General features: G+C 35.5%; 1 protein-coding gene and 2 non-coding genes across 3 annotated transcripts in view; 2 read left to right on the plus strand and 1 right to left on the minus strand.

The window, feature by feature from the left end:
- Positions 1–13,546, minus strand: part of LOC111514979 (sperm flagellar protein 2) — a 101,007-nt gene that overhangs the window by 57,783 nt on the left and 29,678 nt on the right. The gene's annotated exons all lie outside the window — the stretch shown is intronic.
- On the plus strand, positions 950–1,140 carry LOC111515299 (U2 spliceosomal RNA). The gene has a single exon (XR_002723512.1). It is a non-coding gene; the product is annotated as a U2 spliceosomal RNA (small nuclear RNA).
- Positions 12,657–12,797, plus strand: LOC111516978 (U4 spliceosomal RNA). The gene has a single exon (XR_002723761.2). It is a non-coding gene; the product is annotated as a U4 spliceosomal RNA (small nuclear RNA).

Genomic DNA, 13,546 nt, shown 5'->3' on the forward strand with positions numbered 1-13,546 from the left:
GTTGACTTCGGATTTTCACTGTACAAATTCACTGGTGTTCTACTTGGTGATGACAGTGTTGTCAGATCTCAAATATGTCTATAATCTGAATAAAAATTACAAACAAATACTTTGTTTCCAAAATTGAAGTTGTTGTAACTTCGTTGTTAACAAATATTTTTTAATGAAAATTCGACAGTTTTGATTTATAACGACTACGAATCCAGTGGTGTAGTCAAATTTGAAAACAAAAATTGCCTAATAAACTTTTGCCGTTTTTGACAAACAAAAAAAACCATAGAGTGCTTTGGAAATGAAACTAAAATTGTGAAAGTTAGTGTCAAGATACAGTTTTTCATGCTTAATATTTCAATAAAAAAAAATTGAGATTGATTGAAAAATGCACACTCTACAGGGGTGGTTCCATTTTAAATGGGTCACACTGTATATATATGTATATATATATATATATATATATATATATATATATATATATATATATATATTGTATATAGTTATTGTGATTTTTATATAATCAGAAGTGACTATTGAATAACGAAATTAGTTAGCTCCCTAACTATAGTATTAAAGGGGAGCTGTTGGAAGGTAGGTTGCACTATATCGTTTACTTGAACTATACGATGCATGAACAGTGAATCACTCATTATTGAGAAAAACCTGCGCGATTAAACCCGTCATTCCCACCACAACTGATGTTACTGAATTTTATTCATTTACAAAATCCTTAAGTCTGGTCGATGCTCGAAAAATACTGGGGTATTTCAAAACTCCCGCGTTTATTCTCATTCAAAACATCCTATGTGTCTTTAGACAATGGTACGGGCATATGGGTATCGATCTGTGTTACTTACATATACAGCGGTAGATGGGGCGGTATTTTAAAAGCGACATACCGCTCGTTTCATCACAGCTCTGTTCAATACATACTGCAAAAATATGTCTTATAGTTATCGCTTCTCGGCCCTTGGCTAAGATCAAAGTGTAGTATCTGTTCTTATCAGCTTAATATCTGATACGCCCCGCATGCGGGGCCAGTATATTAAACTTATTTTTGGAAGTTGATGGAGGGTTAGGGGCTTGCTCCACCTCCGTCGCGGGTTGGCCTGGCATTGCAGTACCGCTGGGATCGGCCCATTTATTAAATTAAAACTAAATATTATGACGTCGACAGTTGACGTGAGTAATTGTTTCATCGCTCAATTTTTTTCAATAATTTGACTGACCACCGTTTTGCAGCGTAGCTCGCTTAGTTATTTATGATTCAATCAAATTTTTGTTAATAGATTTTTCAATAGAATGCGAATAATCCTGTTATTCACAATAATCATTCAAGAACCATTTTTCACTTTTTTATATATACATACAAAAAAGTTTATGGAAAATGTTTTACTCAAAATTCCCTCATTTATTCTTGGGTCAAATATTCTCTGAAATGAGTTGAGGACCAAGTTTATAGCTATCGTTGATCAGCTGTTATAGCAATTTGTTTATGAAAATTCAAGATTTTTTTGATATTTTCGTATTTGTGTGACTCAAGTATAACTTGTTACCTGAATGCAAATACTGACCTTCAATACAACTTTGGTCAGTAATAAAATATCTGTTGTAATATCTCTTATAAAATAATCTACAGTTTCGGCTTCTAATATGTGCAGAACATTTCATGAAATCCGACATCAGTACCCAGGCTAAATGGTATTATGGATTTATGTTATACATATCAATAAAACAAAAACATTCCTGTACTCAAAATCATCAATATTATATTAGTGAGTTTACGTTAAAGTTGTGTAAAACAACAAAAAGTTTACTTTGCTTCATTCCTGTCATGAACATTATTATTATTTCAGAGGATAACTAGAAATTTCACATTTTATTATCGTAACTTTATCTCAACTCTATCGAATAAACCGAATTCTTTCCATAGTTCTTACTTCGCATAATGTGGTAGAGTTGCCAACGTACTAATAATTTCGGCAACGGTCTCAGTTTCGGACTAAACCGAAACTTACTAATTAGTATTATGTTTTGAGAGAAAAATAAAGAAAACGTTATTATAATCAGTCAGTCTTTATTTTTTCATCTTTAAATCACAATGTCTTCGACATTTTTACTTATTGATAGGTAATCAACCCTTATTTAAGAAAAAATATTAATTGCACCTTAAAATACTTAAAATAGGCGAGGTGTTTATTTGAGTAGGTGTAGATCCTTCTTTTGAATGTTATTGATGGTTTTTCAAAAATACTAAACATAAAATTACTTATTTAAGTTATTACCTAATATCACAATAGGTACTTAATATTTATGTAATAAACAAAGTAAATCACAAAGTAAAGTCTCAAGTCACGACATGATTAGGCACGTGGACGCGGCAAAATGTATTCGTCGTTTGTATGAAATCAACGAACATGACCGATCACAGCGCGGGAACTCCCGAATGCAGTTTCGGTTGTAGCTTCGGCAGGTGTGACGCCGAAACCGAAACTCGATTTTTTGCCGAAACTCGACCGAAACCGAATTTTCGGTCAGACACTATTTAATTAGTGCAATGGATCGATCCCGGAGGTACTGCAAATACCTGGCCTCCCACCGTTCTTACGGTGACGCGACGGAGGTAGGCAGCGGCGGCTCGTCAGAGGAGGCAAGGGAGGCTTAGCCTCCCCATAAAATTTGAGGCTATTCATCGCAATAAACTAAAATATATTGACAAATAATTATGATTATTTTTTTCTAAAAATGATTAGTTATCATTACTTTACCATTAATTTTTAATATAAATACATAATATGCCCGAAAAAACACTATCACTCACTACGTTGTACGTACCACACTGTATCCTGCATCAACAAAACTCAAACGCACCGCCCATAAACGAATAATGAATAAACCATCAACCCGAAATAATAAATGCCATACGGTGCAAGGGAGCCAAGCCTTCGACCGCTTCAAAAAACATAGGCTCCACGAGACCGATCCAACCAGCGACATACGTCCCGATTTGTAATTTCAGTTGTAGAAATTATAGAGTTACGGAGACCAACTGGAGGCTATCCTCCAGTTGGTCTCCGTTAGTGTATGACTGAGTTTGTTTTTTATTTAATTATTCGGACGGGATGCCGTGACGGACCGGTACTGAAAAGTATTTCGGTAAATCATTTTGTTTCTTGATAATATTTGTATATAAAACAGGCAGTATTGTATTATAGCAGTGCGTTTTGGTAATATTTTTAATGTGTTTTCTTTCAATTTCAAGGTGTTTTCAGGTTTTCACTTTTCGGTAAGTTTTTTTTTCATTTATTATGGATACGTTAAATTTAAAAAACTGACGATATACTCGATTGGTTGCTGACAAATAATTTTAAGTCTTTATCTTATGATAATAAATTTTACATTATTAAAACTCTGGGAAGGCCTCAACCAAATTTGATTTCAATTAAAACGTCAGATAATAAACAAAATCGAGGATTTAATATTAGTTGGTACGATAAATGCGATTGGTTAACCCAACGAGAAAAACTATTTTGTTGGCCCTGTGTTTTATTTTCCGTACAAACCGAATAACAAACGTGGTCTAAAATAGGATACTCCGATTTAAAATATTCACCTCATTCTACAGAAAGACATTTTAAACCTAAGGAGCATATATTTTCGTCTTGTGAATTAAAATTGTTTAGCGAACAAAATATAGTAACAGCTTTAGATACAGCTCAAAAAGAGGCCATATTTTCTTTTAATAATCAGGTTATTGAAAATCGGTCGAATTTGAAAAGACTTATCGATATTACGATTTATTTGGGTTCCCAAGAATTAGCTTTTCGTGGACACGATGAAACCGAAGACTCCATTAATCGCGGCAATTACAAGGAACTTTCAATGTTATGGGGGAAATATGATTCACCATTTGGCGCTTTTTTGAACGGTAGCGTTTTTTCGGGCCCCTCAAAAACCATCCAAAATGAGCTTATAGACAGTGTGGCATATATTATTAAGGAAAATATAAACAAGGAGATTGAAAGTGTTTCTTTTTTTGCATGGGAAATTGATGAAACTACCTATATTACTTGTACATCACAACTTTCAATCGTTTTTAGATATGTCAAATATGGTAATATGGTAGAACGATTTATGGGTTTTCATGATGTTTCATCTGGGCGCACAGCTGACGATTTGTTTAATTTTTCAATTCGTACGTGTGACACCTATAACTTTAGACAAAAGTTAATTGCGCAAACCTATGATGGGGCTGCGGTCATGGCCGGCCATTCAAATGGTTTACAGACTAAAATAAAGTCCATAGCTCCTCATGCACTTTTTACGCATTGTCATACCCAAGCCCTAACTTTAGTATTAAAGCGTGCAATATGAAAATGTTCGCGCCTCCGGCGGGCTTCTCTGTGTGTATATAGTCTTTATGACTTTAGCCTCCCCTGTTCTCCAACGCACGAGCCGTCACTGGAGGTAGGCAAGCCCCCTTTGAAACCTCCATCAGATTCCTTTGATATTGGCAAACAACTGTAAAAAGCGACAAGAAACCGATTGAAAAGTCTTGATTTGAGTTACAGTAACGCCTGGAATCTTATCCTTTAGGAAAGTTTGTCAGGTGTACAACCGAGACAGACTGACTAACGTTAGATGATGACTGCATAACCATAACCATCATGATATATACGTACAACTATGGAACGCCGTTTTACTTTTTATTGTCACAAATATTCATTCCTCAATTTATTCAACTAACAATGTATTTGTTTGAATTTAATTGATTCATGCATTTGTTCGACACATTAAAAACGATTGTACCCAAAATTTGTTCTATTTTAAATGACACTTGATTTAAAATTTTACATGAATTAATTTGTTTGATGAAAAGTTGCGAACAGTTATAATATAGATTCATTGTTTGAAATTTTTGGAAGTAAATGTTTGTCATATATACTTTTTTTGTAACTATCGAATAATTTACTACAATTTCTGTGAAACATGAATAAAATGGTTTGTTGATAATTATACTTACATGAATTAAAACGATTGTTGATAATTTTAATTGGGCGCTAGCGTCAAACGGATTCTTGCAGAAGCTGAATTTTTAAATCTGGCAACATGATAGTTTAGTGATAGTAACACAATATTCCGTCCGACCGCAGCGCCGAATAAAAATTATCAACAATCAATTTAATTCATGTATAACCTAAAAGCAACAATCAAAACAATTCATTTTTACAAAATACCGATAGAAAGTAAAACGGCGTGTCACGCCGTTTTACTTTTTTTAATATTCCTTTGAAATGATCTGAATTATTTTGTTTGTTGAATTTCAGTGATACATGAATTAAATTGTTTGTTGATAATTTTTATTCGGCGCTGCAGTCGAACGGATTATCACCGTACTATGACCAATGACATACATATTATATGCAGTTATGTAGTTCCGCAAAAATACGCCCGACGTCAGCGCATTGTATATGTTTCCTTCTTCCAAAAACCTATTTGCCTCTAGTATAGTTTGACGAATCCTACGCTTCACATTAAAACCACTCATGATAAATATAATAATGTAATGTTTTCACTATGAACAACCTGAACCATCAATTTCTGTTCAGTTGGGTAACCTATTTCTTGGTGTCAGTGTCAGTATTAGGCGTATTAGACTATAACTATAAGCTGTGCTTACGTTAACTATGACGTCTGGACATCTTACGTTAGACACAGTCTACAATGTGTTTCTCAAAAGTCGCATAACATTTGCCATCTATACAATCAAACAAGATATACTAACCACAGAATAGTAACATTAACGAAAACTTGATGACATTTTACAGACACCAACCAAGAAAACTGTAAGAGGAACTAGTGTGACCAAAATCCGTTCGACCGCAGCGCCGAATAAAAATTATCAACAAACAATTTAATTCATGTTTCACTGAAATTCGACAAACAAAATAATTCAGCTCATTTCAAATGAATATTAATAAAAAGCAAAACGGCGTGCCACGCCGAATTAAATTGATTGTTGATAATTTTTATTCGGCGCTGTCGTCGGGCGTATTTTTATGGAACTACTCAACTGTATATATGTATTGCGTTGGTCATAGTACGGTAATAATCCGTTAGACCACAGCGACGAATAAAAATTATCAACAATCAATTTAATTCATGTATCACCTAAATGCAACAGTCAAAACAATTCATTTTCACAAAATACCAATAGAAAGTAAACCGGCGTGCCACGCCGTTTTACTTTTTATTAATATTCCTTTGAAATGATCTGAATTATTTTGTTTGTTGAATTTCAATGATACATGAATTAAATTGATTGTTGATAATTTTTATTCGGCGCCACGGTTGAACGGCGTGTTGTCGTACTATAAATGAACTAGCATGTTGCCATATCTAACAATTGATGTTCTTGATAAATCCGCTCGATACCAGCGCCGAATTAAAATTATCAACAATCGTTTTAAATGTATCTTTCAAATACAACAAACTTTTTAAATCATCAAAAAATTTAATTTTTTGTCAGAAATTAGCTTTTTAAAAAGACTGGCACATTTTACGCAAGCGGAACCTGCTTTACAGTTCCGCTGTGTGTGTCCGAACTTCTGACACCTAAAACATTGTCCTACTCTGTTCCTTGGGCGTTGTGTTTCTGCACTTACGCGAACATTTTGCAATTCTTCCACTTAAAAAATATTAGTTTGGTTTCTAGGTACCAAGACTAATACAAATGGGATCGGTTTTCTATTTGTCTTGCTCATCCGAGCGATGGAAATAACTTCAAAGCCTTTTCCTTGAAGTTCTGTCTTCATGTCCTCAGTTTCCAGGGATTCTGGAACTCCCCGAAAAACGACTCTTAGAGGCTTGTCGGCTTGTACCGAGTAGGTATGGTACGGTATTTTTTCGTTGTCTAGGATTTTTGTGAGTTTCCTAAATTCATCTATGGTGTTTAGATGAACTTTGATCCCGTCGTTAGTATTTATCGCCCGCGAGATGGAAATGTTCTGCGCGGCGGCGATCGAATTAAATTCTTTCCATTTTTCCTTCGCCCGTATTGTTATTGGCGGAGGTTTTATGGTCTTTTGTTTTGGTTGTTCTTGTCGAGTTCCCGTGGCATCCTCGACCTTATTTTCCTCATCTAATTCCATCCTTTCGGGTTTATTATCGTCTTTTGTCTGGGGATTAGCCTTCTGGGCTACCTGCCTGTCCTTTTGTTTGGGCCCTTCCGGTTCGCTCGGGTTTTGTGACGTACCGGGTGTGACGTCATCGGGTTTACTTTCACTTTTCCGTTCAGGTAATGAATTTCTGCTTTTTTTCTTTTTTGGTTGTTGTACCGGGCTTTTTGTTTTTTCCACAGAGGGCTCAGGCGTGGCCGCTTTTTTTTGGGGTATGTTTTCTTCCATAATTTCTTCATCCTCTGAAGGAATGCTGTCGAAATCAGGATCTTCTACGTCGTTTTCGTAGCTTGGCAAAGCTTCGAAAAGCTGGTAGTACTTTGGCTTGCGATTTTGTTTATTATTTTCCATCACTTTCTCGAAGTATTTGTATGATTTCGCCAGCTCTAAGCTGGAAACGTCATACCAGTCTAATAGTGCAGCTACTAATGCAAGTACTGCGTCTCTTGAATTGTTTCTCCGGAAGTAGTGAATATTATTCAATAATTCCTCCATTATTAACGCTTATCGGCCTAAAGTACTTTTAGGGGATAGCGGATTATAAACTGAAAAATGTCACTTTTGTCACTATCGATGTTCACTCATCAACGTCTCAATCGCAACTCTGATCTGGGTCATATCTAGAAGTTTTCGCAGTTTGTAATGACCTGAACTGTGGATATACGAACGATGCGTTGCTGTCAAAATACCGCGACATCTACTGCTGAAAATGTAAGTAATGCAGGTCGATACCCGTGCCATTGTCTAAAGGTGCGGTTAGTCTATATACAAAGCCCATGTTCAAGTAATCCCCGTACATAGAGCGATTTAAACGAGAATTAAGATAATATATTCAAGTTTTAAATAGAAAAGGGTATATTTTTTAGAAAAAAATAATTTTTGGGAAAGAAAAGTTTTGGAGAAGTAGAAATCCAAAACCTTCATTTCCAAAGAATATTCAAGTTCATTGTGAGATTTTCACTGGACAGTTTACAACTACTGAATAGGAATGAAAACGGTTTTATGAACTCGTTCGATATTTTTAATTTTTAGTTCCACTGAATCGATTAAAATTTCTTGAGCATGGAAACACTTGAGAAAGCTATAGGTATATACCTCGTAGACCGGGTAGTAGTTTGCACTAGATGTGAAAAATATTCCTATTATAATTCCAAAATAATTCTCGAACAATGGGATTTATGAAAATACAAACAAAAAACGGTCTTTCAAGGTTTGTTTGAAGGTGTTTAACAATGTTTCGTGGTGCATTTCATTAGTTCGGACTTCCATTTATAAGAGAAGCAAATATAATAATAATAAAAATATATTTTTTTACCCAAAGATGCATCAATTCACAATTGAACTCAACAAATAAACCATTACTCCTTTTCCGATCTGGACACAGATTTCTGTGATCTGGATATAAACAACTAAATGAATAACAATGCTCTCGCCTGGCTTGCTCGAGTTGACTGAATAATTCCCATCCAATCTCTCGGTCTCCGAGTTTTTTCGGGTACCGCGTTTTTTTCCACCCATGTCGATAGTGGTTTCTTAAGCACTCCCTAAACGATCAAGCGGTTTGATCAAATGTTTGATCAAGCCGCGTGACGCGCGCTTCAAACAACCATCAAGCAGGCCTTCAAACATTTGACCAAACCTCATCAGATATTTTGTTTAGTTGTTATTAGTTGTTCATTCGTGCGGTTCGTTCGCTAAATAGTTGTCAGTGTTGTTTTGTGAGCTTCACGTTATGGTTTCAAATACTGATTTGGCCTTCCTGGCCCTAACATTGGTTGCCCTAAACAAGCGGAAAAAAGAGAAAAGAAAACGACGGTAGTCCAAGGAGTGGTACAAAATGAGAAACCGTTTTTCTCATGACCATTTAATACGTTTTCTGCGGATTTTGGAATCAGACGACTATAGGAACTTTTTGAGAATGGACGGAGAAAGTTTCGATTGTCTACTGGAGTTAGTAAGGTCCGACATCGAGAAGAAGGATACAAATATGCGTGAAGCGATTCCTGCAAGCCAGAGACTGTCTATCACACTAAGGTATCTAGCGTCTGGTGCAGATTTGGAAGACCTAAAATTCACGTGCGCCATAGCACCTCAAACTCTAGAGTCCATCATAATGGAAACTTGTTCGGCAATAACGAAGGCATTGAAGAACAACATTCAGGTAATTATTTGTCAAGTACATCTATTTATATTTTATTAAGAAAAAGCATAATGAATGTTAAATACAATTAAAAACAAAAGTTCACATTGACGTAAATGAACAAAAATTTGTCGCACTGTCATCGTCTTGGTTTTGCCCTTGATGAAAAGAAGGGCTTGGATGCGATAAGTAGATAGGCTGCGCTGAGTTGGAGTAGTCTTGCCAATTTGAACTATTCGATGATGATGAAGTTGATGTTGAAGGTGTCCAGGGTCGAATAAACTTCACTCCTTCCCTTGTTAGGGTCCCCATTTCGGCTTCAAAAATTGTATCATTAATAATTTTTTCCGCAAAACGTCGTTGATCCGGAGGAATTTTTTTCAATTTCATAGCCCACCCCTTGGCCATAATGTCCTCTTCGGTCTCAGGCCGCTTGAAATATTCGGTGGCTAGTCCCACTAATTGCTCATTAGTGTCTACTACTTTCCTTTTATTCCTTTTTTGAGGAGGGGGGCTGGGTTAGAAGTTGGCGTTGTATTAATTCCAGAAGGAGATGTACTTTCGGAATCTTGAGATAGCTGCGAGTCGACATCAAGCGGTGACTGTAACAAAAAGTACAATACGGTTCATATACGCTTACGAAATGTAGACATATAAACAATGTATTACTATACGAAGTCATATGTACTTTTTTTTATATGTGGTAATTTTTATGTAAACTTTAAAATCGTAGTACCGTTTCTTGTTTTTCGTTTAGGTTCCGAAATTGCAAGATGGATGGGATAGATTATCGCAGGAGTTCGAAGAACAATGGAATTTCCCCAATTGCTTAGGGAGCGCTGACGGTAAACACGTGGCAATCCAAAAACCACCCAATTCCGGATCCTACTATTACAATTACAAGGGATATTTCAGCATTGTGCTTATGGCTGTTGTTGATGCTAACTACAAATTTCTGATGGTGGATGTGGGAGCGAATGGTCGAGTGTCTGATGGTGGCGTTATGAAAAACACCTTATTTTGGCGCAAGTTGTCTGAGAACCAGCTTAACTTGCCTGATCCTCGTCCGTTACCAGGCACTTCTAAGAAATGTCCGTACGTGTTTCTTGGCGATGAAGCTTTCCAACTTCACCCTAATTTCATGAAACCGTACGATAGGGCTGCTCTGACAAATGATAAAACGATTTACAACTACAGACTCTCCCGAGCCAGAAGAGTCGTGGAGAATGCGTTCGGAATATTAACGAAAAGATGTAAAATATTTCAAAAACCCATTAAATTTGAGCCATTAAAAGTTAGAAAAATCGTTATGACATGTTGCCATTTGCATAACTATTTATGCTCAAAAAACAGAGCTAACTATTTGCCACCTCAGGACATTGACAATGAAGACGTTCCTACTGGTGCTACGGAACTTGGGTCATGGAGACAAGACACTCCACAGATGCTTTCCCTTCAAAAGACTAAAGGCAATGCAACAGTATTAGCAAAAACAGTGAGGGACGACTTCTGCGAGTTCTTTAACACCTCTGGGGCAGTTCCGTGGCAAAATAAGTGCCTCAATTAATAAGTGACAATATTTAGTGTTGATATATATTTAGGTTTTGAGTTAAGTACCACTGTATTCGTGTAATACTAAACTAATAAACATGTACAATAAAAATAAAATTAAAAAATGAAGATATAAATACGTACCTCAGAAGTTTCAGTTGCTGCTATTTCCAACTGATCCGTTATGAAGAACATATCATTGTAATACCACAGAGACGATTCAGGGATGTCATCCGGAGACGTTCCTGATACTTTTTTCCTCTCGATGGCCTTATACATTCTATTAAAACTTGTTCTCAAATTATTAATTTTTGCTTTCAAAAGCTTCACTGTAAAATCTGGTTTCAGTACTTTTAGGGCCTCTACGATTTTTCCCAACGCTGCATTTTTTTTATTTCTATTGAAATAATCCTTGCTTTTCACCTTCCACAATTCGGGAGAATCGCGGTACAAGTCAATTAACAAGGTTATAAATTCCCGTTCCGAATTTTCACATTCACTCTCCATGGTTTTCGCCTAGTGACTGACGCAATGTTTGACAAAAACCGTTCTAGACGATCAATCCCCTCTCCAACCGTTTGAGTCAAACAAACTTTCTATCAAACAACCTCAAACCTCGCTTCAAACGTCAAACAAGTTTCTACACGGTCAAACACGTTTGATCAAACACTTTTGATCCAACATTTGATCAAACCGCTTGATCGTTTAGGGAGTGCTTTACACATTGTCTTCACTGAACTATCACTGAACTATGGCAAAAACTGCAAAACTGTAATGAAGTATTCTGTTCACCTCTGCAATACAGGTTATGAGTTTCTTCAATATTTTCAGTAGGTATTTAGTACCAAATTGCAAAATTTCTTAAATAATTCCAAAAGTATAGAAAATATCAAAAAAATATCCGAATATTTTTTCCTTCTCTAACACGCTCTCTTTGATTCGAATAAAATTGTTTCTCCAGAACATTTCGATACCTGTTATAGGCTGTAGTTCATTATTTATATTTTACTTTTCTTATTATTAACGATATTGCCCGTTCCACAAACTTTTTCGTCACTCAAAGGTTTTGAATAAATATAATATCGCCATAAGGTTACCCTATGAGATCGAATTCAATATGTGTTTTGAATGGAGAATAACTGTTACGAAATATTTTCAGTTTAAAGCCAATGATTTTGAACTCTGTCTATGCTGTTGACATGAACACCCTGCGGAAACCAAAAATTCCATTCCAAATTTCCTATCTCATGAAACGATAGGTGCTAGTGGGGAGAAAAACAAGTTATCAGCATTAAAAAGGATATTTGAAAAATGAGATTGACTTTTTGGGTATCAAAAAGGTCTTAATTAATGAAATTCATAGGGCTCAAATTATTTTACTAAAATTCGAATATAAATGTTACTCATTAAGAAACTGTTAATTTTTTTCATCTATCTCTTCTAGATATCCATGAAAAACCGAATCCTTTTTTTTGTGAATTTAATTTATTTAATACTTTTACAATGGATTATGGACCTACATATACGTTTTCAAATCCTGTCTAATATTTTATTTCGCGTTAGTAAAATATCTACACACCATGTTATCATGACCAAATAACGATATTTTGGAAATATGAGAAGAGTTAAAGTTTGTTTCAGCTAATTGAATGAAGACCAGGTAAAATTTAAGGAATCTAGAAATTTCCATGCTGTTTAAAGTTTGTCCACTTCCTCAAAGATGGCGACACTTATCGGCTCCGGATGTAATTGTAGTGCATGGGCATTAATCCCAACATTAAATTCTACAAATTAGCTTTGCGCAGAGGCGATATCGTAACCGATGAGGTTTATCCGAGGTGCGATTATTGCTAGTTGAAAACTTTAACCAATACCCCGCCACGTGCACGTGAAATACCGTGCACTAAGGCAATTTTTGGAAACCCCTAAGGGGGTTGTTAACAGAATATAAACACAAGTATACTTCGATGGTCCCGTCCTCGAGATCACACTGTCACAGTATTTCTGTATACAGTAGTTTCACTCAGCGTCGGTCCCTTTGATGTCGGTGTCCAGGAGTTTCATTTTTTATAATGATGACGTATTTGACACTAATGACATTTCTCCCTACTACAATCTCAACCAAAGCGTGTATACACTGCTCAACATAACAACTATTCATATAAACTGCTCAAAAAAAAACAGTCTATGAAAACCATGTTGGGGGCACCTTAGAAAATTGTACAAATGATAATTTTGCATTTGTGTAATATTGAAGTAACCCAGATCATTTGGGCAATGATGAACTAAGTTTCAAGTAGATTTTAAAAATTCATGGAATCGGCAGATGTTCATATTCGAATGTGACAAAATATATTTTCATTTCAACAAGAAAAAAGACAAGATAAAGAACGTGTTTTGTTATTCATGAACCATGGTACGAATCCATGCGAAATTTCTTTGTAGTGATTTTTGGGGCCAAATATAGCATATTCATTTATTGATTGGAGAATTCAAGATGGCGGACGAGTTTGCCGATTCGATTATATTAAGGACTAATTAATAAAAATATTCCTAATCGAATTCATCACTCAAGATTAAGGAATCTGTAGAGCCTATTCTTTCTGAATTATGTAGTTACTATTCAGGACTTGAAGAAGTAAAAAAGTAATTAAGTATGTAGTGTTCAATCATACAAAAATAA

This window comes from Leptinotarsa decemlineata, unplaced genomic scaffold (assembly GCF_025532065.1).
Source record: "Leptinotarsa decemlineata unplaced genomic scaffold, Ldec_3_MD MMD2_tig00026316_RagTag_RagTag, whole genome shotgun sequence".
NCBI lineage: Eukaryota > Metazoa > Arthropoda > Insecta > Coleoptera > Chrysomelidae > Leptinotarsa > Leptinotarsa decemlineata.